Raw genomic sequence first — 25739 nt, 5'->3', positions numbered from 1 at the left:
GCCATTATTTTATTACGAAGGTATCTTAAAATACGTAATGAATAGTACATATCTATTCTGTCACGCTACTGAGGCAAATATTATCCTCTTGGGGTAAGTCCCTAGTCCCTTTGTCCTTCGACCATGACGCCACGCCGCCCTATATAATCGCCGCGTGAACGGAATTCTAATTTATATCTATATCATTATCTTACTTAGGAATTCTATTTTTCTCTCCCGCCAGCCGTCAATACAATATACAAGGACATTTTCCATTCATGCGTATATCACCAAGAAAATGTAAGATACCATAATATCATATTAGTATGTATGTGTAGTTATATAATATATAATACTAACATAGTATATAAGTAAACTAAAAGCGATTAATACGATATAATGAAAGAAATAATACAACCTTTTGTATTACCATCATTATTATTATATTATTATTTACATCACTTAACACTTTATACTGCTTATAAAACATTTTTAATATTATTTGGTAAATATTATTACTTAAATTAAAACATAATACTATATAGTAGGTACTAATTCCATTTTTTTAACATTTTGGACCGGTTTCGTCTATGACGAGAGTTAACGAAATCCGTCAATTTACGAGTATTACTTTGGTTTATTTTAATTAATACAATACATTATAATAGTTCACAGCATTAAAGAAAAAAATGTACATATTATGTTTTTTTCTTTCTTTGTTCATGATGTCCACTCATTAGGTGAATGATGTGGACACCACGTGCTACCCTGCCAAGCAAGCTCCTTACGTCTTTCCAGTATGCCTTAGCTCCACCATAAATATCCTTAGTAGATGTGTATTTAGCGATCTCTTAAAATACCTGAATCGTGTTTTCTTGAAGTAGAGATAAGCCTGGTTGTAGCTCTTATGATTTATCTAAATCATGAGTAACCAAACTTTTTTAGCGGCAGTAAACGGTATGAATGCGACATTGATATTTCATAGGTTAGTGATATTATAAATCACTTTGCTGACCCAAAAAGTCTATCATCAATAGTAAATCAAATCGATAGGATAAACGACTACGTCTATATCAGCCAACAATAATGTTTATAGATACCCTAATAGCATCGTTAAAGGGGACAATCGAAGTAAATTATTTTAATATTGCATGCTAACACCTAAGTAGTGCCAACAAATACATGTCAAACATGAGAGTTTAATATAAAAAAACAGAGTATCACAACATTGCATGGAAATAGTGACGTCATGTAAGGGTAGGCAGGTTAATGCGTTGGATAGGGGTGGCAGATTATAAAGGGCGGTGAATGAAGGAACGAATGAAAATATTACAACTTTTGAAAGCAGTGGGCATTTTCCATGAAGCAGACAATGCGGTCGCTTTATTAGATCGAAGTATCGACATATTAATTTAAAAAATAATCAAAGCATTAAAAATCTGTCAATGGTGTTATTATTGTTGTATGTATTGTAATATCCATTATAATACATATTGTTATGACGGTTTATTATACAAGCAACATTTTTACACAGGGTGTCTGTAAATTTGTCGGCACCATAGACCTCCATATACCTAAACCACTATTAATTGTTTGAGAGTAAGTTTCGTGGAAATGCTCTAATTCTCAGTAGATGGTGTGAATGTCAATTTAAGATAACTATAGACAATTTAAAAGTGAAAATAAAAGAGGACAGTATTCTAAGTGTGATTAAGGGTGGCACTTTGCCTAGGGACGTCACTGCATTGAAAGGTGAATGTTGAATATAACGCGAGAGGACCACAGAAAACAATTAATAAAGTGGCAGAGTAGCTTACGTGATAATAATGACAAATGAAAAGCAATAGGCCGAAAATATCTCTCAACAAATGGAAAACCATTGGATAAATGCAGAGGTACTCTAGGAGTATTAAATGGCACCACGGCCTATGCAATCAAAGAAGGTGACTTTTATTCAGCAGTGGATCGACTCCCACTGATGATGAGTGTTATGTGTAACGTATAATAGGTCCAAAGTAATGTTACATACTATATAATTTTATTATTTTGACGAGAAAAACTACAATTTTATGGCAGAAAATGTCCTACATTCTTACTTTATTTCATCCCTTGAGATTTTATTAAAATGACTAAATTTTACATGAACTAAACCCGCTTCCACAAAATAAAGCGGTAGTATCAGGGGACTAGAAAAGTGAAAGATTACAATGTTCAAGGTTTGAGATATAGCCGTATTATTTTTTAATAGTTTTCTTTTGATATTAATTGAATTGAACATACATTGGAACACCATAGAAATATACAATATACCTATTAAAATAAAAACCTTAAACAATAGTTTTACTCGAATCTGCAACCATCGGATTTCAGTCAGTGTACTTGATCACGATGAATTTTAGCGTCTGAAATGTTTATCTTATTTTATTTAAGTATATCGGCGTTCATTGTTTGTGTTTTTTGAATCAAGGTATTCATACGAGGTTTTTGTCTGAATTTCTAGACGGTGTTGGGATCTCGCCAAATTTTATTTTTAACTTAAGTAACTGCTTACGCTTGCTAATATTTTTGTAGTTAGAAGATTCAAGAATGTAGCATTCCTTATTGAACATACATAATTCAATGTGTATATTCAATGAAAAAAGTATGAAGAACTATATATATACAATCATAAATCGTCAGTGGTGTTCGAATTTAGAACTAAGCTCATCACAGTATAAAAAATATCGAATGATACGTCTAACTTATACTGGTGGATGTATAGAAAGAAATGATCTTGTAAATTATTCGTTGAATAAAAAATAATTTAATTATTTTTTTCATTGACACAGTTATACACAGGATTTATGAATAGAATTTTTAATTGAAAATGCATGTAACACATAATTCTTACATATATTTACATCACATATATTATATACTAAAATGACGGCAGTGGTGAAGAATAGGAGAAAATTACAAAAATCTATGACTTTGATCCATATACACAATTGTCATGTGCCTAACCATAGTGTACTTAGTAGAACACCTATTTCATTGATGCCTTGAGTACGCTTTCGATTCCACGTTTGGAAAAATAAGTAGGTATATATCTGATGTGTTTTCAAGTTATGAATGTTCAATATATTATGAAATGTTACATTCTCAAATTTTGTGAATTATTCGTTGAATAAAAGAAATGGTTTATTAAAAATTGTTAGCAAGTTTAAGTAGACCTTATAACTAAATATTTGGCGATAGTCGGCCGTCGGTTAGTAATTAAAGCAATTAATATTCTTTAATTTAAAAACACAAAAACCGATAGTCAATAATAACGCAATTTGATAAGCTTTTCATGTAGAACCCACTGGTTTAAATTATCGCAATTAAGTAGGAGGCATGTAGCTTAATTGGTTAAAGCACATTGGCGCGATACCAGTAAATAAATATACGCGTTCAAATCCCGTCGGGCGTCGTATTTTTTTTCAAATATGATTTTTTTCTAGTAGGTACTTATATATCTGAGGTGTTTTCAAATTATGTATGTCTAATATCCCTACATGCGGATTTGTAATGAATATTTGATTCAGAGCAAATGGTAAATAGCCATTCCCCATAAAAGAAGCTCAAAGGTGGTGATATATAAAGATTTTGTGACAATTGCATGCGATGATCGCATAGCAGATAGATGCATTTGTTTATAGCATTCAGTTCAGTATGATGATTTAAATGTAAACATTCAATTCGTTAGTGATGATCGCATATAAGTAAATCACACCATTAATAATTTTTATTGTCAAGTCTGCTAAGGCCCATACAATGTTTTGCTTATAAGCCGAATAGGTTAATTTATTTAAACATATTTATTGGAAAATATAGGTACATATTATTGTGATAGAATTTAATTGAAAATTTTCTGGTGTCTAGAGCGAAGTTTTCCAACTAGTATACCGCGAGAGATTGGGGAATGTGCTGCAAGATATTGCCGCGTGCAGCGGATATTCTCCGCCATGTAGTTCATTGATTGCAACTGGTGAGATAATATCGACTTTAATTTTTTTTAAGAAAATGCAAACATTCATTGATAAAGTCAATGGATATTTATTATTACTACTAATAGTTACCTCTAAGCATGTTCAAATACTTTTGCATTAATATCCCAAACATTTTCTGAATTTAATTCTTTGATAGGTTTAAGAAGAAGACTCGAAGTTAAGTTCTAAGCTAATCAGCTATCTGAATCCTGTTTTGTTGTTTGATTGTAAAATTAGAGTTTCCGTCTATAAAAGAAATCGTGATTATAGACTGTTATACCACTGGCAATAAACAATATCTTTTTCGTTGTTTGAAAATACGTATCTTCTAAAAAAATTACGAGTAGCTCTTTTAAGAATCGACTCAGATATAAAAAAAAAGAATTTAAAAAATTGGAGTCAGTAGGTAGGTACTTTTGATCGCCAAAAGTGCCGTTACCATCTTACATAATGTTTTATTACATTTAGATCTACGCTACTGGTTCATTATAATTAGTAAGTTCAACATAATATCGAGATGTTTGCAAAAATAATCCTATGTTGTGAGTTATAATAATTTTTGTCACATTACTTTATTGTTGTACAGTGCCGCCTGTGTTCATGCCTGAAAACATTTTGATAAGCATTGCACATATCAAATTTCAAAATTAAATAAGATGTTCATCATGGTTAAAAACAAATTTAAATTTTATCAGATGTAGTTAGAAGTCAAAACCACTTTCAAGTGTGTTACGTATCTTCGAAAATGGATAATTTACGTAATGCGTAAAGTTAGAAGCGAAATGAATAGAAAAATGGCCCCAATCTGTCAGGCAGGCGCAGATAAGAAACTACGGTTATATTTTATTACACATCGTAAGTTTTCGTAAGGTGAAAGGGTATTTTCGAAAGTTTTTAAGGTTTTTAACGTGTGTAGGATTTTAAACAACGCCTTTCCAACTAGCTGCTGAACGAGATCTAAATTCAAGAATTTTATCAACACTTGCGGTATACTCTAAATGTGTTCAAATATTTTCATGAGTATTTTTAAACTATATAATATATTATTGTAAAATGTAAAGGGATTTGTGGTATATTTTTTTTGTAGTAGAATATTCGATAGCATTTCTAAATCATTAAATTTATATAATAGTTTGTATAGGTAGTCATAGACCTAATAATATTATGTATGTTGCCACATTTAAAATTTACATCTGAAACAAGATGACGGAGTTATCCAGCTATAATAGCGGCGATCTTCTTTGACGCACATGACGCAATTGATTCGTCAGAATATTTAAGAAGGGGCATTTAATTAGTTTAAATTAGTCATAAAAAGATTAAATTACACCATAATTTAAAAATGATACATATTATTTTTTTAATTTATCGATTTAGATTTTACAAAACAAATTTTCAAAAATTAGTAACCGCCGATAGAAATATACAGATCATACATTGCTAAGAGACAACAAATTAAGGCAGAAATTACGAATATTATATACCTATTTAAATCTTAAATGGTAAATTCCGTGGACGCGAACGTCTTATACGGCATAATATATGTTTATTCTAGTTCACTTATTTGAGTTACATATTAAGTATTTTTATAATTCGTAAAAGCTATTTATTACGCTAAATACATAAGTAGGAATTCGCTAAAAGGTATGTTAACGCAAATAAATTTATTTAAGTGCAATTAAATCATTTATATATAATTTATACAAATTAAAGATAATAAATCGTTCAATTGCCCGGATTTATTTGTAGAATTAAAATTCGTTTGTTAAAACTATTTTTATCATAGGGGACTCAAAATCAGCCGGTGTGTAAAGTATGTACATCCATGTGAACGAACCTGTGAAGACTAGAACAAATAAGTACTCACGTTTAAAAATAAAATATATGACTGTCATCTGAAATACCATTTGTCCACCACCATTTACAGCATTCATCAGAAAACAGATGCCACAAACAATAATACAGCGGTTATGATAAATGTATTACATTTTTTTTGCAGTCTAAACCTATCATGGTTACGGCACTTTTCACAAAGTTTTCTCTTTTTTTCAGAGAGTAATAATAAAACAAAACAGACCATATATCAAATTTGACAAATTTAATTACAGGTATAAGAAAAAAAAACAATAGAGTTTTGATTATTCTCTACTCTCTGTATGATCTTCAATGACCTCTGTATTTTACAAACGCATTACAATAAAAGTACGTTATACATATTATATTATCATCATCATCGACCGAGGTCGAGCCACTGCTTTTCAAATGAATCAAATGGAAGCAAAATTGAATCGTATCCCATGTCATATTTTTTAAAAGTTTTTTTCTGATATTCGTATTTCCAAATTATGTATATTCAATCTTCTTAACAATAACCTTAGAAAGACATATTTTTCTCTACAGTACATAAATGTGTATACCTAATACATTTTAATGCGTCTGAAAAGCTACTCCGTTGTTTTTATAATGTCTCAATTTTAAAAGTGCCTCCCCAAACAAGTTTATACTTTCAGATTTACCTTTTTCAGAGTTTTACATATACAATTACATATACGGAATAAGGGATTTAAAGACACGACAACACAAAGAATTCATTTGTATATCTTAACGAAAATGGGATAAAATATATTTACACAACTCACAATATATTGTAATGAAACTTTCAGTATTAGTTGAAATAAAGCTTTTTAAAAATTCTTTTTGATGAAAGTTTTGTATTATTCCGTAGGAATCGACTTTATCGACCCGGGTTTCGTATTTTTGTTTTGTTTTTACCATGTCCGATCCTAATAAGATCATATGGGCTTCCACAGAGTGGAGGTTTTGTATAATCAGATTTTGTTTTTATGAAAAATGGATGTTAGCCACTAGCTGAACCTGCAACCCACGACGTTATGGACCGACGCTTAAGCCGCGCGGCCATCGCTCTATATATAACTACTCACGCTTAATATAACTACCCAACTTACATAATACAATGGTACATACCCTTATTCTGAAATAGTCGTATCAGATTACCAAGGTTTTGAACATTTGGCTTCCTGCGTTACTAAGAAAGTCTCTTTCTACCAAACACTAAATAAACTCCCCTTCAAGAATTATACCAGAGATGGCGTCTGACGGTTTTATAACCAGGAGATGGCTGCGATTTAGCTAGAATCAATAGAATTTTATATATTATTGTTCTGTACAAATTTGATCAGTAAGTCGTAAGATTGTTAAATACCTGTACTTGAATGTTCTGCCAGTAAGCCATTTCTGAGAAAGTCACACCAACACTTGGCACTGGAAAGGGACGACGATAAAATATTATTGTCACTGGCTGTTTCCTTTGAATTAGAGGTCACGAGTTTTCCCCTCGTCTACCAACATTTCCATATAAATAATATAAACCACATTCTCTGGGAATGTCCAGAAATGTGCACATAAAAGGAAAAGATACTCAAATCAGTCCAACTAGCTGCTGGGCCTATTGGGCCATCCAACTTGGTCACTACTTAATGCCAATATCAATGTTTTAAAAAAACAGAATTAAATTAGAATATTTTTTTTTGTGAGTTCACCGTACTCCACTCTCCAAATAAGCACTTTCATTAGAATAAGTCAGTCAAAATACACCTCAGTGTGTAGAGAACACAGTCTTAGGTATCTACTACTGAGACATTCCAAGACGTAAATAACTGCCAATGCTTGACACCTAAACTAAGGGCTAAGTGATACGCTGGATTAAGATTGAATGCAGTACAGGGCGGTTTGGTTTGGAAGGGTCCGTATTTGGGTTCATTAATTCTCATATTTATAGAATAATTATCGTAAAATAATTGTTATCTATAAAATATAATCGTTATCCACATAAATTGTTGGTTATTGGATTCGCCACTTCACAGCAGCAACACTGCGTATCTGCTACGTTAAAGGTTTTAGCTTTCACCGTGAATTAAAGTTAATCACAATCTTCATTGCAAAAAACATGAATGACGTGTTATGCAGTTTGAGCTATGCATCATCATGGCCTATTAGTCTGACTTAAAATCTCATTAATGATATAATAGGCAAAAAAATAACTTATCGCACACCAATACAGTCACATCTACATCATATAATATCTTCAGTCGTCTGGTTGCTCGTACTGTTGATCTCCAATTCATGAATTAATTCATATTATTCTACATTAACCAATGTCATTGACATTAACTAAATAAATCTTCCCCAAATTACACTTATTATTTGTAAGTACAAATAAAATGCCAAGGTATCGCAAAGTTCTTACTATTTGATTATTTAAATAGGTTGTAATGAAATGTACTCAAATTATTCAGGTAGCCAAATGCCATTCTTTTTTTTCCATAAATATTGTTTTTAGATTACACCCACTACAGCCGATCGGCTTAAGCGTCAGCTTATATTATCGTGGGTCCCAGGTTAGAATCTTGTGTCTGAAAAATACATATCAATTTTTGTTTGGAGTATGGACAAGACGTGGCTAATATCAATTTCTCGTAAAACCAAAAATCTGTTAATAAAAACTTCACTCTGTGGAGACATATGAAGGAGTTATTACAAGACAATGATATGCCACAGAAACATAGTTTGGACATATGAGCAATTTAATGTTCTTGTTCGTTCACTATTGTAACAGGAAAAATTACTATCCTCATTTATCCTCATTAAAATGTCCGATATAACTCACATCTAATTATTCTGTTTGGAGCAGAAGGCGTGGATGACTGACGATATCAATTTTGACTGGCATGGCATATCATATTATTGTTATAACCATTTTTATAGAAAATTTTGAATTTCTAAGAACTACATATTGATCATAATTATTGAGACATCTGTGTATTTTTTTTAAATTGTCTTAAGTAAAATGTCAGTGTATGCCCTGTGAATTGGTTTTATCCAAAATCAAAAAATTCATAAGTATGTGGCATATCATTGTCTTGCGATAACCACTTCATATATGATCGCATTAAGATCAGACATAGTCAAAAGAAAAAGAAAAAAGAAAATAATTGTTTAAGGCTTAATAATAAACATATTATTGTCATCAGTTATGTACCTATATAAAACACTATCGAAAAAAATACACTATTTAGTATTTTAGTGTCTATTATTTTATAACTAAGTAAAACAATATTTCATATTGTATCTTTTACTGACGCCCCTTTTCGAAAATAATAATTTCTTGCAACTTCTTCTCGAAAATTTGATGAAACAATAAAATTAATTTACTTTTTGTCCTTCAGACTTGGTAGGTAAGTAAAATATAGTCTACATAGGCTTTGACGCTAATTCGTATTTCTATCTGAATATTAATATGTCAGAATGTATTATTCATTTCGTTTCGAAAGAGGAATGAATTATAACAAATGTGGCATATTAATACGCGTGTTAATTTTGGGAACAGCATGATGTGCCAAAGATAATAATATAGTTTCATATATTACAATAATTTAACATAATATGTTGTGTATGCTATCAGGCTCCATAATAACTATAGCTTTGATATTGAATTGTTTTTAATGCCCTCAGTCCTTTAATACTTAACATAATAATATTCACGAAATGTAAATTGGTATGAACAAAAGAATACTAATCAGTATTTGCTTGTAAAATGTATGAAAAACAATTTTTCTTAAAACAAGATAAATAACAAAGAAAAAATATTTAAATTATGATATAATAAATTAATAATCTAACTTAAATTTAATTTTATAGCGATGTCTTTGAAAAATGAATTGACAATTAATTGGTCACTCTATTATTTTATTTTCTGTCTGGTCTCTAGTAAAAAAGTCTAATTCTTTAGTTAATTGGTTTTGTTAAAAAAAACACATTAAAATAAAAGTTTATTATACCAATTGCATATTTTATATTGTCGTATTTATTTATATCATTGTATGTTGTGATTATAGGTTAAAATACATTATTATGCACGTCGCGTACTATCACATGCTGTCATGGTGACAAATTTGGTCAATGGTTTCGTCATTCCGCAGAATATTTTGAACAATCACTTCCTATCTCTATAAATTCAATGATGGAGAGTTCCAACTCTAATGTATTATTATTTTAAATTATTATTCATTATTTATGATAATTTCAATTAATTTTAACAGTTTCTACGTGTGCGTACGTTAAAACTACTTGCGATATTGTATACATAGTGCCAATCATTAAAAACAAAAAACACGTGATTTTGACATGTGAGTCAAAAATGTGTATGCATGTAGAAAATGATAAAAAAAACTTCCATTGAGTCATGCGGGTGTCGATAAAGCGCGGTACGCGTGAGGTGACCTCATTATTGTTCTGTTGATTTCAGCAGATTTTGCTATCTGACAATGTTCGTTTAAAGATTCAAAATGTGATACGGGATGGTAACAACAGTCTCATAACATACCAATAAAACCGATATTACGCACTTTTTTCCGTAGCGGCAGTTTACCGTGACAGCACATAACGTGATCACAATATATTTGAAACTCAAGTCAATTAAGTCAGTTCACTCTTTGCCACTTTCCTTCCTTTCCCATTTCGTGTCACTTTCCAATCTTTACGTCAATGTCATAGTTGTTCAGTCATGAAAAAGTCATGATGCATCCACTTATAAGTTGGTGTACGACTGACTTACGAGCAGCGTCTAACTCACATACTTCGAGTCCGTCAATAGGTGCATATACCATACTAAATATAAAAGAATCAATATGAAATATGCATCATGTTATAGTTCAATTTGTTTATATATATATATAGACGTATTAAAAAAATAAAAAATATGCCGCTGTTATGAAGTTTTGAACCATCTTCAAAGGTTTTTAATACGTTATGGCCACTTAATAAGATTTATTGTGAAGATTTTGCGAAATGAGTATAGATAAAATTGAAATAACACATAATCATATACATTTATGTTCAAATACGACAAAATATAAAAGTTATTTGTTAAAAAAATACCAAATTTATATCCCAACAATGAAAACGCCCAATTCTTAAGCCGAAAGTGTTGAAACAAAAGACGTAAACTTCTTTTTTTATCACGATAAGATTGTAAAAATTTTATGGCTATAAAAATATCGACTCTTAAGGTCGTGTTATTGGGAAAACGAAATTCTCAAACCATTAGGTACAAGTTTGAAGGCGTGCGTGAATGCCATAATTTTTAATGGTTCTCCCCCCATTTTTTTCGCTAGTCTTCGGGTCATCCCCGATAGGCGGGCGTCAAATTTTTGAAATATCTGTTACAACGCTCACTTTTCCGAGTGAAACTGTTAAGCATCGAAGTATTACACCTATTTGATGGAAAATTAAAGAAAATGGCAGCTGTAAATTGTATTTATGTCTATAACATTCAATAATACTATTAAAATGACATTAATGTTGTCATGAATCTGTTTTAAAATCATTTTATGTATCGAGAAATGAAAGTTAATTGAAGCATAAAATTGGTAGTATTCATATTGAAAATTCTTTTTCACTAATTTGCTTAATTTCTTTTAATAAACTATTTCTTTTATTCAACAAATAAAACACAAAATTTGAGAATGTAACATTCTATTTTTTTTAGAATTATTAATAACCATGTCCTTGCTTTTTCGTACAAGGTGGTTGTTAGTAATTTTTGAACAATCACAAACACCCAGGCTTTGAGAAAAACACATAAATATTGTGTTTCCTGACCGGGAATCGAACCCAGGAACTTTCGGGTGGAAGGCAAGCGCCTTACGTTCAATATAATTATATAATGTTATATTCTGAAATATTGTGTCTTATTCTATGAATAAAAGAAATAGTTTATTAAATTATTAGCAAGTCTAAGTACGTAACTAAATAATGGAGTGATCCGTGCTGTCGGTTGGTAATTAAGGAATTAATTGATACCTACCTTCATTTAATATACAAAAACCGACAGCTAACATTGTAACGCAATTTAATAAGCATTTATGTAAGAACTTCTAGTTAAAATCGTCATTATTAAGTAGGATGCCCGTATGAGTTAATTGGAAAGCACACTGGTGCGAATCCAGCGGTTACAGGTTCAAGTTCCGTCAGGTGTCGTATTCATTTCTAAAAAAGATTTTTTCTGGTAGGTATATGCATGAGATTTTTCAAATTATGTATTTTTTAACTTCTTTTAGTCAAATGATCAATTTAAAATTCGTTTATGTGAATGTTGTTTAATTTAAAATAAAATACAATAAGTGTATTATATTATCAAACCCGGCTTCATTCACTTTAATGGTGCAGTTATCTATTTTGTCATTTCTTCCGTACAATAAACTGATGTAAAATATAATATACAATCTTAGAGTTATTTAAATTCATAAAATATTTAAAGAACGTTATTATTGAAATATTCTAAGAATTTCTAGATTCAAAAATATTTTAATTAAATATACTATGCTTTACGGAAAATATTAATACAATCGTTGTTTAGGCACTTCAAGCGGTATAAAATGAGGATTGATAATTTAATATATCGCAAGTTATGAGAAATCCAATTAATCAATCAACACAAATGCAAAGTTAACCTCAATATTACTAATGAAGAAATTTTCCACGTTAAAATAATATTATTAGTGAAAGAAATCATTGATTCAATTATATATTTTTATGCAACAGTGAATAAGGAAGGCTTGAGAATGTTAGATTCTATATTTAAAAAAAAAACATAATTTTAAAAAAACCTTTGGAATATACAAAGTATTAGAATAAAATCTATAAAGAAATTGCTTGCTTTTGTCTTTAACCTATCGATCCGTCTATAAGTCATGCGAATTATTTCATATGACTATTTTTTAACTAAGGTACCTAAAATTACAACAATCAAAATTTAGGTAAATGCCTATCAAATTATTTACCTTAATTGGTCACAAAACAGAATGAACTAAATTTTAGTGATAAAAATATTTATAAAATACGATGGCTTTCAAAAAAAAATATTTTTTATTGTTTTTTCTAGTTAAAAAAGTCATTTTAATATTTTTGGAATGATTATTAAATATAGTATTAACTATTTAAAATGGAAATTATCAAGAACATGTATTACATTTAAGTCTTTAAATTCACTTTCATAGGCATCGCAAACAAAAAAGACTGGGCATTCACTAGAGTAAAGAGACGTTCATTGCGGTTGATAGTAATTATTAATGGGTTATCTATCTGATAAGGTACGAAAAAATATTTTCTACATGTTTTTCTTTTTGTCTAAACTTTTGAAACTTTCATAAACAAATAAAAAAATATTGGTTTCATTTTTATCACTTAAGTTTTATGTTTTTTTATAAAAAAAACTATACAGTTTCTTTATGTTATTACCACTATTAGTATAGTTATTGTAATCTGGTTACATGCTATTACGGTAATGTATTACATTAGCAATATAATTAATACGTTATTTTTATGACGTATGGCTATGGAATATTTAGCTTCAAGACTTGTTATAATGAATACACAGCAATTATTTTATTATTATCTTCCATCAATTTGGTCAAAATAATATCAATTAAAATGTCATCTGCTGATAAATTGTTTGGTTACTTTATAAATTGAAAGTACAATGGAATAGAAGCGATAGTCTAATGACATCATATATAATAATATAGAATTTCTACAAAGATAACATCTATGTAAAATAAAGACAATTATTAAAAGTCACGATACGTTGCAAAGGAAAAATGTTTTTTTAGTTTGCGACATTCATTAGTAGATGAGTATCAACTAGAAATACATTAAATAAATGAAATTTAATATTAGATTAAAATTGCATGAGTGATGTGGGCAACTAGTTCAATTGGGAGAATTTTACCCAAGCAGTGAAAATATGTGAGGTTTGAGTCCCACATTTTTTCTAAAAAAATTTCAAAAATCTGTATATTCCGAGTTTAAAAAAATATATTATATATTATTTTCAATGATAGTAATCTAATAATGTACGTAAATCTTGTGCTTATATGGTATCGAATATAAAATAATAACTAATTGTATTTTTGTTATTTTAGGCTATTTAGTTTCAAAGTCGAATTTGATTTTGTAAGTAGGTACTTTTCAATATTCTCATAAAATATCAAATCCAGCTCCGTTTATCGGTTAAATAAAATTAAATCAGAGGTTCACTGCAAAGTCGTTTATATTCATTACACGCCATTTTTTTTATTAATATTAATGACAATAATGTCATTTTATTTCGCTAGGTTTTTCCAATAATTTTTTACTAATTAATCTTGATAAAAAGAAAATATTCTATTTTCAGTCAAAATCTTAGTTACTGACTTTGAAACAAACAGATTCAGTTTTCATAAAGCTCTCGAAATGATAATAGTTTCGAAATTTAAGATAATAGATAATATTAATTTGGCCATTTATAAAAAAAAATATACAAAAACAATTTACACCTCGAAGCATAAACAGTACATATATACTGAGATAAAAATCCCTGTTGGCGATGGCGAGAATAAAACAAATGCAATTCAAATATTATGTTATATTACCAGTACCCCGAAAATATGTCAAATTATTAAAATAACTATTTTTAGTGTTCTTATATTATAATATCATCAAACGTTGTTGGAACAAATTAACAGTGCTTGAGTAAATAAAAGTAACGAGTGTAATATTAAATTTTCCTCGTATATTTTTCATAATAATTGTATACTTCTTTATAGAAACAGATTTCAATTTTAAATTTTCTTTAGCATTATTTTCAGTTTAAATATAAACTATTTAATTATGTCTTTCAATTGATTTTTTTTATATTAGAGCTTTTGCAGAATGCTTATATAATTAGTAGAAATTGTAGTATTAGATCAATTTTCCATATCAAAGAGCACGGGAATATAAACCATAATATAATTATTGAGTTGAACATTGCATAGGGGCTCAGCATTTATTATTTCTAGTTATGCCACTATTTAGATAAATTTTAAAATGATAGTACAATCTTTTGACTACCATATAATGTTAATATGACGTATGTATTCGATATTAAATTTATTATGGCTACTTAATACGATATAAGTGTTAATATGTTAGTACGAGTATAATTTAATAAATACAATTATTAACAAATGGGTAAGTACGTTTTATGAAAACTGTTGTAAATTATTTTTCAATTTAATAATAATTGCTAAACAATATCCAAGAAGTACGAGGTCAAATTCAAGGGAAAATATCCCTCAAAATTGTATCTCAAGTTTAAAACAGTAAAGTTTATTTTTGAGTTCATTAAAATTTGATTTTCATCGTTTATTCATTCGTTTGTTTGATTGCCGTTCAATTATTAGCAAAACGAAAACCTCGAATCAAAACACAAGAAGCGCACTCGGAAAAAGTTTTTGGATTATTTTCGATTTATGCTTTGATAATTGAACCAAAATTATCCCGAGGGATATTAAAATACTAGCATACTTCCCTGTAGTAAATTACAATATGCAAAGATTATTTCCAAGCGGTTGTTTGTAGGAGTGTCGACTAGGGATTGCATTAACGGTATTCCAGTATTTATTGCTACAGAAATACCGGTTTCAAATATTAAAAATACCGGTATTTTTGGTATTAAGTTAGTAGGTATCTACATGCTTTACCTTTTTTGAAAAAATAATTTAATATCATTTTTTCATTACTTTCTATTTTATTGCTTATTAAATTGAGTGCAGAAGCTCTGTGCTGCCAAAGCGCAAATATTTTGAGTACGGACGCTTCTCTGCATTTTATATTTAAGGAGTTGATCTATCAAAATAGACCACTAATCAGTTATCTACACCAATCAGTAAAAATGATACAAGAGCGTCTCTCTCGAAGAGTGATGGACTGATATTTCAGATATTTTCAGAATATTATGTAGGTACCTACTTAGATATTTTATTTGTTAAGAATTAAATAATAATGATTTAAAAAATTTGTATAGCTTTCTTTATTGATAAATATTTCTTTTCTATGTATGATGTATGTGTAAACGAATACCGGTATTAACACTGGTTTTTAATAAGTAATACCGAAAAATTGAGATTGATAATTTCATTCGGTATTGTAATTCATAGTGTTGACGGTGCTAAACCAAAAATGTGTTAATGACAATTCCTAACATTACAGTAGATACATTTTAATAAAGAACGTTACTGGTTCCATATTATATTTTTCATTAACTTACAATGTGAATTATTAAAAGTTCTAACTCTGTTATACTTTTGGTACGATAAAGATGACATTCTAAATAATCTATGTATTATGTGATCTTACCCAAATAGTATGTTTTATCATAATGAATGTAATGCCTCTTTGATTAAGTACCTCGATACTATTTTAAATCGGTCATCACTATGTTATGTAAAATTGTATAAGTCAAAATGATAGAGCTGCCCTCGTACTAATCACGGCGGCGACGTCCCCTGCTACATTTACCATTCACCTTATCTTGGTCCAGGTATTAGGTATCCAGGTAGTTTTCTGGTTTGCTACTACGCGGAGCTTCAAGGTATTTTTCCATTCATCATGTGGTCGGTCGAAGGAATTTTAAGAATGCTTCAAGCTACATCTCTAAAGCCTCAACATTTTGTAATTTCTCTTGGTTTAGAGTCCATACCTCGATATCATAGAAAATAATTAAGATCAAATTATAGCAAACCAAATGCAGTCTAATGTCAAGGTTAAGGTCTCGATTGTTAAGGAGGAGTCCCATTTTAAGAATGGCACTCTTTGTATATTTCTGTATTATTAAAGAAGTAACTAGTTCAAAAAAAATATAGTTCCCAATGATAAGACAACAATTTATTTACATAGTATATTATTATGTAAGTATGTAACCTTTATAGCAGTGGCTAAGGGTGGAGGTAGGCTCTCAAGATCTGACATAAATATTGCACACTAAAGTTTGTCAGTCAAACGTATTTGCTTTCGTTGAACTGAGAATACAATTTGCAGATAGTGATAGTTAGTTTTTTTTAAATTCAATTAACCCTGCCTAATCCAAGCTATAATAAAAAATATTCGTTTATTTACAAAATATCTAAAATTATGCCATTAAACCATACATATATTGAAATATTTTATGATAGAAAAATTTGATATATCGATTATGGTTTGGCACAGGCAGGACTTAAAAAACTAACCATCACCATCTGCAAATTGTATTTTTAGTTCAATGACAACAAGTAAGCAAGACTGACAAAGTTTAATGTGCACTATGTATGTCAAATCTTAACAGCCCACCTTCACCGTTCGCCACTGCATTATAAAAAAATATCTTACTCGTAACACAATAGAAACATAAATATACGAAAACATAATTATACTGAATTTGACTTAAGCTCACAATAGTTGCAGGCGATAATTTACCGATTATTATTCACCAATAATGAGATTTTTTTTTCGAATTCTATAAACCGGAATTGTTATTTCAAAATTCATTAATATTGTAGACCATTTTTTTTTTGAATCGAAGTATTAATAACTTTCTGCAGCTAAGTAATCTCCAGGCGGTAATATATAATATCGTCCTGAATAATATACACAGTGATGGAAAATCATATATCGTCTTATAGGTTTCCCATTAGAAAAGGTATCCGGAAAGGTAACATAAACTCAGCCAAACTATTCTCCTCTGCTTTGGAATATTCACTTGGGTAATGTAATGTAAATCAGAAATTACAATAATTAATTAGCGTAATATAGAGTGAAAATGTACATTATTGACACAATGCATAAATATCATACATGAAACGCGATACGAAAAAGATTTACAAACTTGTCATGTAGATAACCGCTGGATAAATGCAGTCACACAGTGACACGGTGGTCGCTAACCAATAACAAAGTTTCCCTGGATACCCGCCGGTGATGATATTAATTATATCATATGGCGATAGTTAAAAAACAATAAGTAAAGCATTTTAGAAAATAAAATTACAGAACTAGTAGAATCGAAAGGCAATCAATCCATTCAATAGTGTCTTGTGTATGGCTAAAACTCCTCCAGGGAAGGCACGATGTGCTGAATCTCATGATACTTGCAAAGCAGGGACTTTTTCAAGCCCCACTTAAGCATCATATAAGCACACCTGTATTATAATCCATACCGGATTTCATTCAGACACCCGCAATATTTGCATGGAAGCCTAAATTCAGATGATGAATATGTCAAATAAAAAATGTGTATTATATACCTACATAAGTTTCTTTATTCAAGGTTACCTTGTAGAACGGGTAGAACGGGACAACTTACTCGTATATATTATAAGTACTACAGGATATTTCTCGTATCTTTGGAAAAAGTCATTATGAATGTGCTATATTTTATATAAGAACGATTTTAGATAGTTTAATTAAAAAAACTTTTGGTGAAAGTAAAATACCAAGAGGAACTTTTTCTTACTTCTATAAATGCTAAAATAACGACATCCTCGTTAAGTAAAGTCTTCTGCATATTACTTGAGAAAAACCTTTTCAGATTAAAAACAAGATAAAGAAGGCAAAGTTCTAAAGACTTACCCGTCATCATTAGAGCAAGAAGGACGAGCGCCATGTACCAAACGGAAGTTGGCCTCCATCTTAACCTGGAGGCTTGTCGTTTCCGGTTAATCCCGGAAACCGCTCTTGTCTCTGCTGCTTCCGCTATTGCATTAGATAGCTTTTCTGCTGTCATGACGTCACATCGCCTTACAAAAATAACAGCACATTTTTTTTTCGTTAACACTTATAAAGAGCTTTGACTATTTAACAGTTTCCGAAGCACTATACGATAATTAAAAACCTTTATAAGGAGCTTTTCTATTGACCATTACTAAAAGGTATATTTAATGAGGTTGAGATTTTTTCGGTATTATATACCCGTAATCACTTCGGTTTCTATTGATTAGAGTTTCTAGGAAGGGTTTTTGTAATTCATTGAGTCTTTATAATAGGCGAACCGTTAAAGAAAAGCTGCTTAAATAAAAAGTTTTCTCGTATATGTTTTCAGTTTATTACGAAAACAAGCATTTGAGCATATAGCCGAATTCTGACTTGGTGAGTTTTCTTTACACTTGGATGTATTATTTCTTCGATGGAATTTATCTGAAAATAAATAAAAACAAAAATTAATACTTTTGTTACTAGGTATTACATATTTTTAGTTATATATTATATTTTTGAGATATCCTTAATTACAAAAAAAAAACATAAAAAGAAAACTGTCCAACTTCCATTTGATGAAATAATAAAAAAAATATGGTATAAAACATAAGTGAAGATAATAATAATAGGGGAAATGTCACACAAAAGCAAGTGCCCCCCAGAAAAAATAATCATTTGCCAAAATACACAGAGAAAATCAAAAAATAATCAAAAAAATATTCTTTGTCGTTTACGGAATATAAAAACACTTCAGACAGTACTTTAAATGCAAAATACAGTGAAAAGGAAACCGAAAAAATCTAGAGTTATTAAAAAAATCGAGGGAGACTTCTATTCATTGAGATATTAGGGGATCGTAAAATGCTCTAGACATTATTTTTATATTCCATTCTTTTTTTCTTTATGCGTCTACTCGACGTAAGCACCTTTTAATCGGGAAATGTCGGGGATTCATTGCACTAATGGAAGATACAACATAAAGGAGACAGAATTCTTTGATTAAGATGACGTTTTCTACATTAAACGAGCTTCAAGACTGTTAAATTAACTTTTTACTACTCCCACTTTCCATGGTCACATTTTAAATTTAAAAATCAAACAAAATTTTGGTGAAGACATAGTCTAAGGGTGAAGATTTTTTTAAATTATATCAACGTTTATGATATTTTTAATTTACACTTACAGCAATTATTACTTTAAAATTTACAAAATAAAATTTATATTATTGGTAATAATTAATACGTTGTTTAAGTACTTGTCTTATTTCTCTATATTATAACATTATTCTTATGTTGCTCAAGTATTGACTGAATTACTGGACTAAAACTAATTTTTAATTTGGTTGACTTTCTTTTCGTACAGATTAACTGTTTTATGTTTATTGTCATTCGTAATTATCTATTTTTATCTGCACTATTCATAATTATTACATAAAATTATATTGTTTATTTTCTATACAAACTTACAGCTGTTATTAAAATATAAATATACCACAAAATTTTGTATAAAAGTTCAAATGCAATTTTCATCAACACTGATGATGACGGTTGTGAAATACATTTTTGTATGAATATTACTCAAAATATAAATGTTACAACTTGAGAAAAACGAGAAAACTCTTTAAAGTTGAACTTTTAAGGCACTATATTAAACGGAGTAGGTAATTTAAACTTTTGAACTAGAGGGAAGTTTGTATGGAAAGTGTAAAACGGAAAAATTTGTTCAACTTTGTTCTCCGGCTGGGTTTTTTTGTCGGACGTGTATTACGAAAGAAATAAATCATACAGCGTGCGTTTTATAGAACAAAACGTGTCTTAATGGATAGCGCTCTACCTAACCGTATACACAAGCAGATATCTGCTTGCCGAAGAATTCTTGAACAATTTTGTTAAGAATAAGAACATCAAAATAAAAAATATGAATTATCTATAACCTACAGACATATTAATATAAGATAATGATGGATTTTCATGTTTGAAACTAATACAATAGATATGACGTGTACCAGCTCTAGATGAAAATAAATGGGTTTATTATATTTATCGTATTTATACACAATTATTTCCAAATGAAGATATTACAATCTCTATAATAATATATGTAGGTATAATGACGCTTTATATGTGTAGCATACGGTACGGAGCTTTTATATAATCACCATCATATTAAAACTTATACTCCATTTACACGTGCATGGAATTAGTGCTGACAGTATGTATTATCACGACCATAACAAAAAAATGCACGTGTAAACACATATTATTGTGCAAATTGCAAGATTCCATGCAAGGATTAAAAAAGTTCAGAAGCTTTTGAATTTTCACGCGATAATTGAACTGTGCGATATCTGCCGGTAAAAAACTAACTAAACCACGCAGAGACTTGTTTTTAGGTTAACCGGTTTTCAAGACCTGTCAAATAGTACCATAAAATGACAATATCGCGTCTCGCTTACTGTTGAAGAATGACATTGGCGAGACAGTCAGCACTTTTATGTGTAAACAGTTATTATCGCGATAGTTTTAAATACACATTATTGGTGCAAGTAAATCCATGCACGCGTACACGCGCTATAATACTACAATTTTTGTTAATTATATAAGCATTCTACAAAAGCTTTCATATGAATAAAAATCAATTGAAAGGAAAAATAAATAGTTTATTATAATTAATCTGAAAATAAAGCCAAAGAAAATTTGTAATTGAAATTTGTTTCTCCAAATAAGTACCTATACAAGAGACAGTCATCCCATTTACATGTTAAACAGTTAAACGCGATAGTTTAAAATACATACTATTGATCCAAATAAATTCATTCACGTGTACTGGCACTATTAATATAAAGAAATAGATATATTAAAAGTACAAGGACATTAAAACTTACATTCGTATGCCTTCTTTGAATTAATGTTAACGTATACCTCGATTAAATATGGTTGCAAATATTAACACATGACACTGAAATTTAAACGTGATTAATGATTACATCAAGAACATAATTGGATAAAGCAAAGCACGCGAAATAGGATGGTAATGAGATCAAGCCTCACTCGGTGCAAATATTTTTTTTTAAATAAATTCTAATATATACGTTTATGAAGCTTTTAAAAATATATACCCATTATCGGGTTATGAAAACGCAGCTCTTTAGTGAGTACTTTGAGAAACGTTCAATTTTAATTTGAAAATTTATTACGATTCATTAATTAAAACATAACGTCAGGTATTTTTCGCATTGAAAATTTTCGCTTCAAATATTATGTATTAATTTCACTTGTGTTCTACAATAATATGTATGTACTTATATTATATTATATTTTTTCGAATTTATGCCAACTAATTTTTTGGTCTGCTTCCAGTATTGCAAAAAACGAAAAATATGCCACGCAGTTGGTAATTAACGGACAGTGCATTTTATTACAATTTAAAAATAGCTAAGTGCTCTCAGCTGAGCGTTATTAATTAATTATAAAATAACATTATTTTAAAAACTAACCTTTTTATATAATAACGGTCAGTAGCATTTTTTTAAATATCAATATTCATAGATTTAATTAACGTTTACGTGGTTTAACTCCATTATTTTAAAACAAATTGTTTCATTGAACAAATGAATCTTCAGTCCGTGTTGAAATTGGATTATAGATGGAAACAGCTCTCGAAAATCAATAACCCGACAATTTATTGTATAATAAACAAACAGTTTATTTCAAAAGCATTAATGGATATTAGATATGTATTTAAATGATACGATCTAATATTATGCTAAATTCACAATGATTAAATTTTCAAATAAATATTGTTCATTGTTAATTGCTGTTTTTCAAACATGTTAAATATCAAGTAGGCTATAATCTACTATCTAATTGGAAGTAATCCATTGTATTCTACTTCTGTCGTTATTTAACTTCAACAATCGTATAATATTAAATTAAATAGCACTCGCCTTTAACTGAATTCTGTATTCGTCGTGAAAATTATATTATGTTTGACCTTCTTTTTGTCAATCATAGCACTCATTATAAAACTATGTTCCTACTGTGCAAAAAGCCTACTGCTACGTCTCAGTTTAATGAGCGGGTTAAGCATTTTCTTTATCCTTCGCTCCTGTGGTGATAAAATTACTAATCAAGTGATATAATGACGTCACGCGAGCTTTCTCATGATTCATTTAACTTGCACTTGAGCATCTGCTCATGAGAAATTCCCAGGCGTAAACAACTGATGATGTTCCACATCCTAAATATGAGTGTTGTGCGGGATGGTTGGTTTGTAGGGAAATATAATGCGTCAAATGCATTATGATATATTTCGCGTACTGTCGCACGTTGTTGCGGCGACAAATTTAGTGTATGGTTTCATCATTCTATAGGATATTTTGAACGATCACTATCTCTATAAATTCAATGATGGAGAGTCACAACTCTAATGTATTAGTATTTTGAATTATTATTCATTATGCATAGTAAGTTCATTAATTAACGACTTTTGAAAATAAAAATATAAATGGTTATTTTTTCATCTCTTTCAAAATCTCAATAAAATCATGATATTATTTTTATGTGTGGAGTTGGATGTAGACGTATTTGATACTTTCAAGACCAAAATCCATCCCGCGATCGACGACATGCTGTACTGTAGGTAAATCAGCAGTTGTTATTTAAGTTATATCTTGATTTTTAATTATTTAAATACGAGCATATCAATGTAATATTAGGGCAGTTTGATAAATATTATCGTCACTGTTCTGGCAGAAGACACTAATTCGAAATAATGACATATTGAGTTAGTATACCAAAATGTTCCTTACTTAAAACTTTACCGTCTGGAAACCTTCTTAATAAATAAACAGTCTTTATTTTAAAGTCATCCTTTTTACGATTACTTAATAAACTCACATGATAGACCATTCCAAACATTTTAATCACTTCAAAGTCAAATTACTCAAAACTAGTATTCTCCAGTTAGTGTGTTCTGCCAGAACAGAGACGTTATAGTAAATCATATTGATGGTAGTACAACAAACAAAAAAAATATATCCGCCATTCTATTAAATTCTTCAAAGCTTAATCGACTGAAATATGTCAAGTTTCAGAGTTTGATACGCTGCTTAGTTGTATCACAAAAAAGACGTACTCAGTTATATTTTTAAAATGAATAAAAAGAATTTCTATTTTTGAAAGAGGAAAAAGCTACCCAAATCAAACTCAGTTTAGTCTGCACCTAAGGGTGCTATTTATATGAAAGTATGGTAAGCAGGGTAATTGTTCCTGAATTATAATACCCCGTTTACACGTGTATGGATTTACTGCTGACAGTACGTATTATCGTGGCCATAATAAGAAAATGCACTAGTAAACATGTATTATCATACAATTTGCAAGATTGCACGCATGAATCAAAAAAGTTTAGAAGCTTCTGAATTTTTTCGCGACAACTTAACCGAGCAATATCTCCACCTTCGCAATAGAACGATAGTACTGAACCTGATGGCAAAAAAACGAACTACACCGCGCAGTCTTATTTTGAGGTTAACCGATTTTCACTACCAGTAAAATAGTACAAAAAAATGACAACATCACGTCTCGATATTCTTGAAGAATGAGATTGGCGAGACAGTCAGCACATTTACGTGTAGACAGTTATTATCGCAATAGTTTAAAATACACACTATTGGTCCAAGTAAATCCATGCACGTGTACAGGCGCTATAAAGTACCGTTAATTTGAATGCGTGTGAATAATATAAATATGACTTAGATTGATTTTGAACAACTAACGATTTTATAGTTTTTAATTCAGGGGCGCGCCAAGCGGGGGTGTTATGGGTGCAAGGCACCCGGGTAGCATGATTCAGAGGGCGGCAAAAGTCCGAAAAAAAGCTTTTTAATCATATTATTAAAAAAAATATTGTTCAATTCCCATTCATTTTTTGTAATTTAATTTAATTTTATAAATTGTGCAGCTGTACTCCATCGATACATGTATATAAAAGTAAGATGCTTTACACTATAATAATTCAAAATGTCATATTATTTAAGGCTATACTTCAGCTGGGGCACGGTCTAAGACGATCGTGACTACGCGACGCGAAGATTGTGCAAACGACGCGTGCAGAACAAAACATAATTTGTCATAAAAATTCAACATGCGTTCATTTTATATAAATGTCTATTGTTCTATTAGAAATAATAATAGTATATTCATTGACATGGTTTCTTCTTCAAGTAAATGGGTAACGTTTTTAGTCATCTTTACACGATTTAAGAATTAATTCCGCCGACGCCATCACAAAACAAATTGACGTGTTCACAGCTCGACTTTCGCTCTCCGATTGCCAGCGAGTCCGAAATTTCGTCGCACCTAGTTGAATATTATTTGCCATTTCAGTATGTAAGTATGCTCTTAAGAGATAAACTATGCTATATTTCATGTTTTATATTATGATGAAAATACAATATTTATTTCAACCTTTCCTTGACTGTTATTTATTTACACTTATTTTTTTTTGTGGGGAAGAGGGCAGCAATTTTGGGCTGACACCCGGGCGACAACCACACTTGACGCGTCCCTGGTTTGGTTAAATAATATTTGTGTAGCGAAAAAATATTTCAACGAGGTATATCCACAGTTTGTAATAAGTTATTTTTTTCTGAATATACCTTTAAAAACATACACTAGAACAGGGATGGCAAACCTATGGCATATATTATTATTTTATATATATTTAAAAAAGTTTTTTTTTATAAAAAAGTTTTACAAATAAATATATATATACTTAAGTACCTACTTACTTATATATAATATAAAAATGACGGCATTACCATTCGTGTTTTTTTTGGTCTTTCATATTATGTTTAGGTACCAATCGATGTGCAAACAGAAACGACGAAATTCAGGCATAAATAATGACAAATCGCATTCTATAAAAAAATGCAGGCAAATCATTTTAAAGAATAATCATTACGTTTAATGTAAATATGTAAACAATTGCATATGCCGGTCCTTAAGATCGGGGAATTAAACATAAAAATATACAATCAACAAACTTTATGAAATTAATTATCGGTAGTCATTCAAATATATTAACTCCTTATTATTTTACCTCAAACCGCTCAGTGATGGAGTATATAATATGAAAGAA

General features: G+C 29.8%; 1 long non-coding RNA gene across 1 annotated transcript in view; it reads right to left on the bottom strand.

Moving 5' to 3' along the window:
• The window catches only part of LOC147067039 (uncharacterized), a 428769-nt gene that overhangs the window by 245585 nt on the left and 157445 nt on the right, over nt 1–25739 (bottom strand). Inside the window, exon 2 of the long non-coding RNA XR_015071507.1 lies at nt 18474–19037. This is a non-coding gene — a long non-coding RNA (uncharacterized LOC147067039). The remainder of the gene's footprint in view (nt 1–18473; nt 19038–25739) is intronic.

This window comes from Rhyacophila brunnea, unplaced genomic scaffold (assembly GCF_057557595.1).
Source record: "Rhyacophila brunnea isolate RB1 unplaced genomic scaffold, BYU_Rbru_1.0 scaffold_4, whole genome shotgun sequence".
In the NCBI taxonomy this organism is placed as follows: Eukaryota; Metazoa; Arthropoda; class Insecta; order Trichoptera; family Rhyacophilidae; genus Rhyacophila; species Rhyacophila brunnea.
This window is presented reverse-complemented; position numbering and strand designations above follow the sequence as displayed.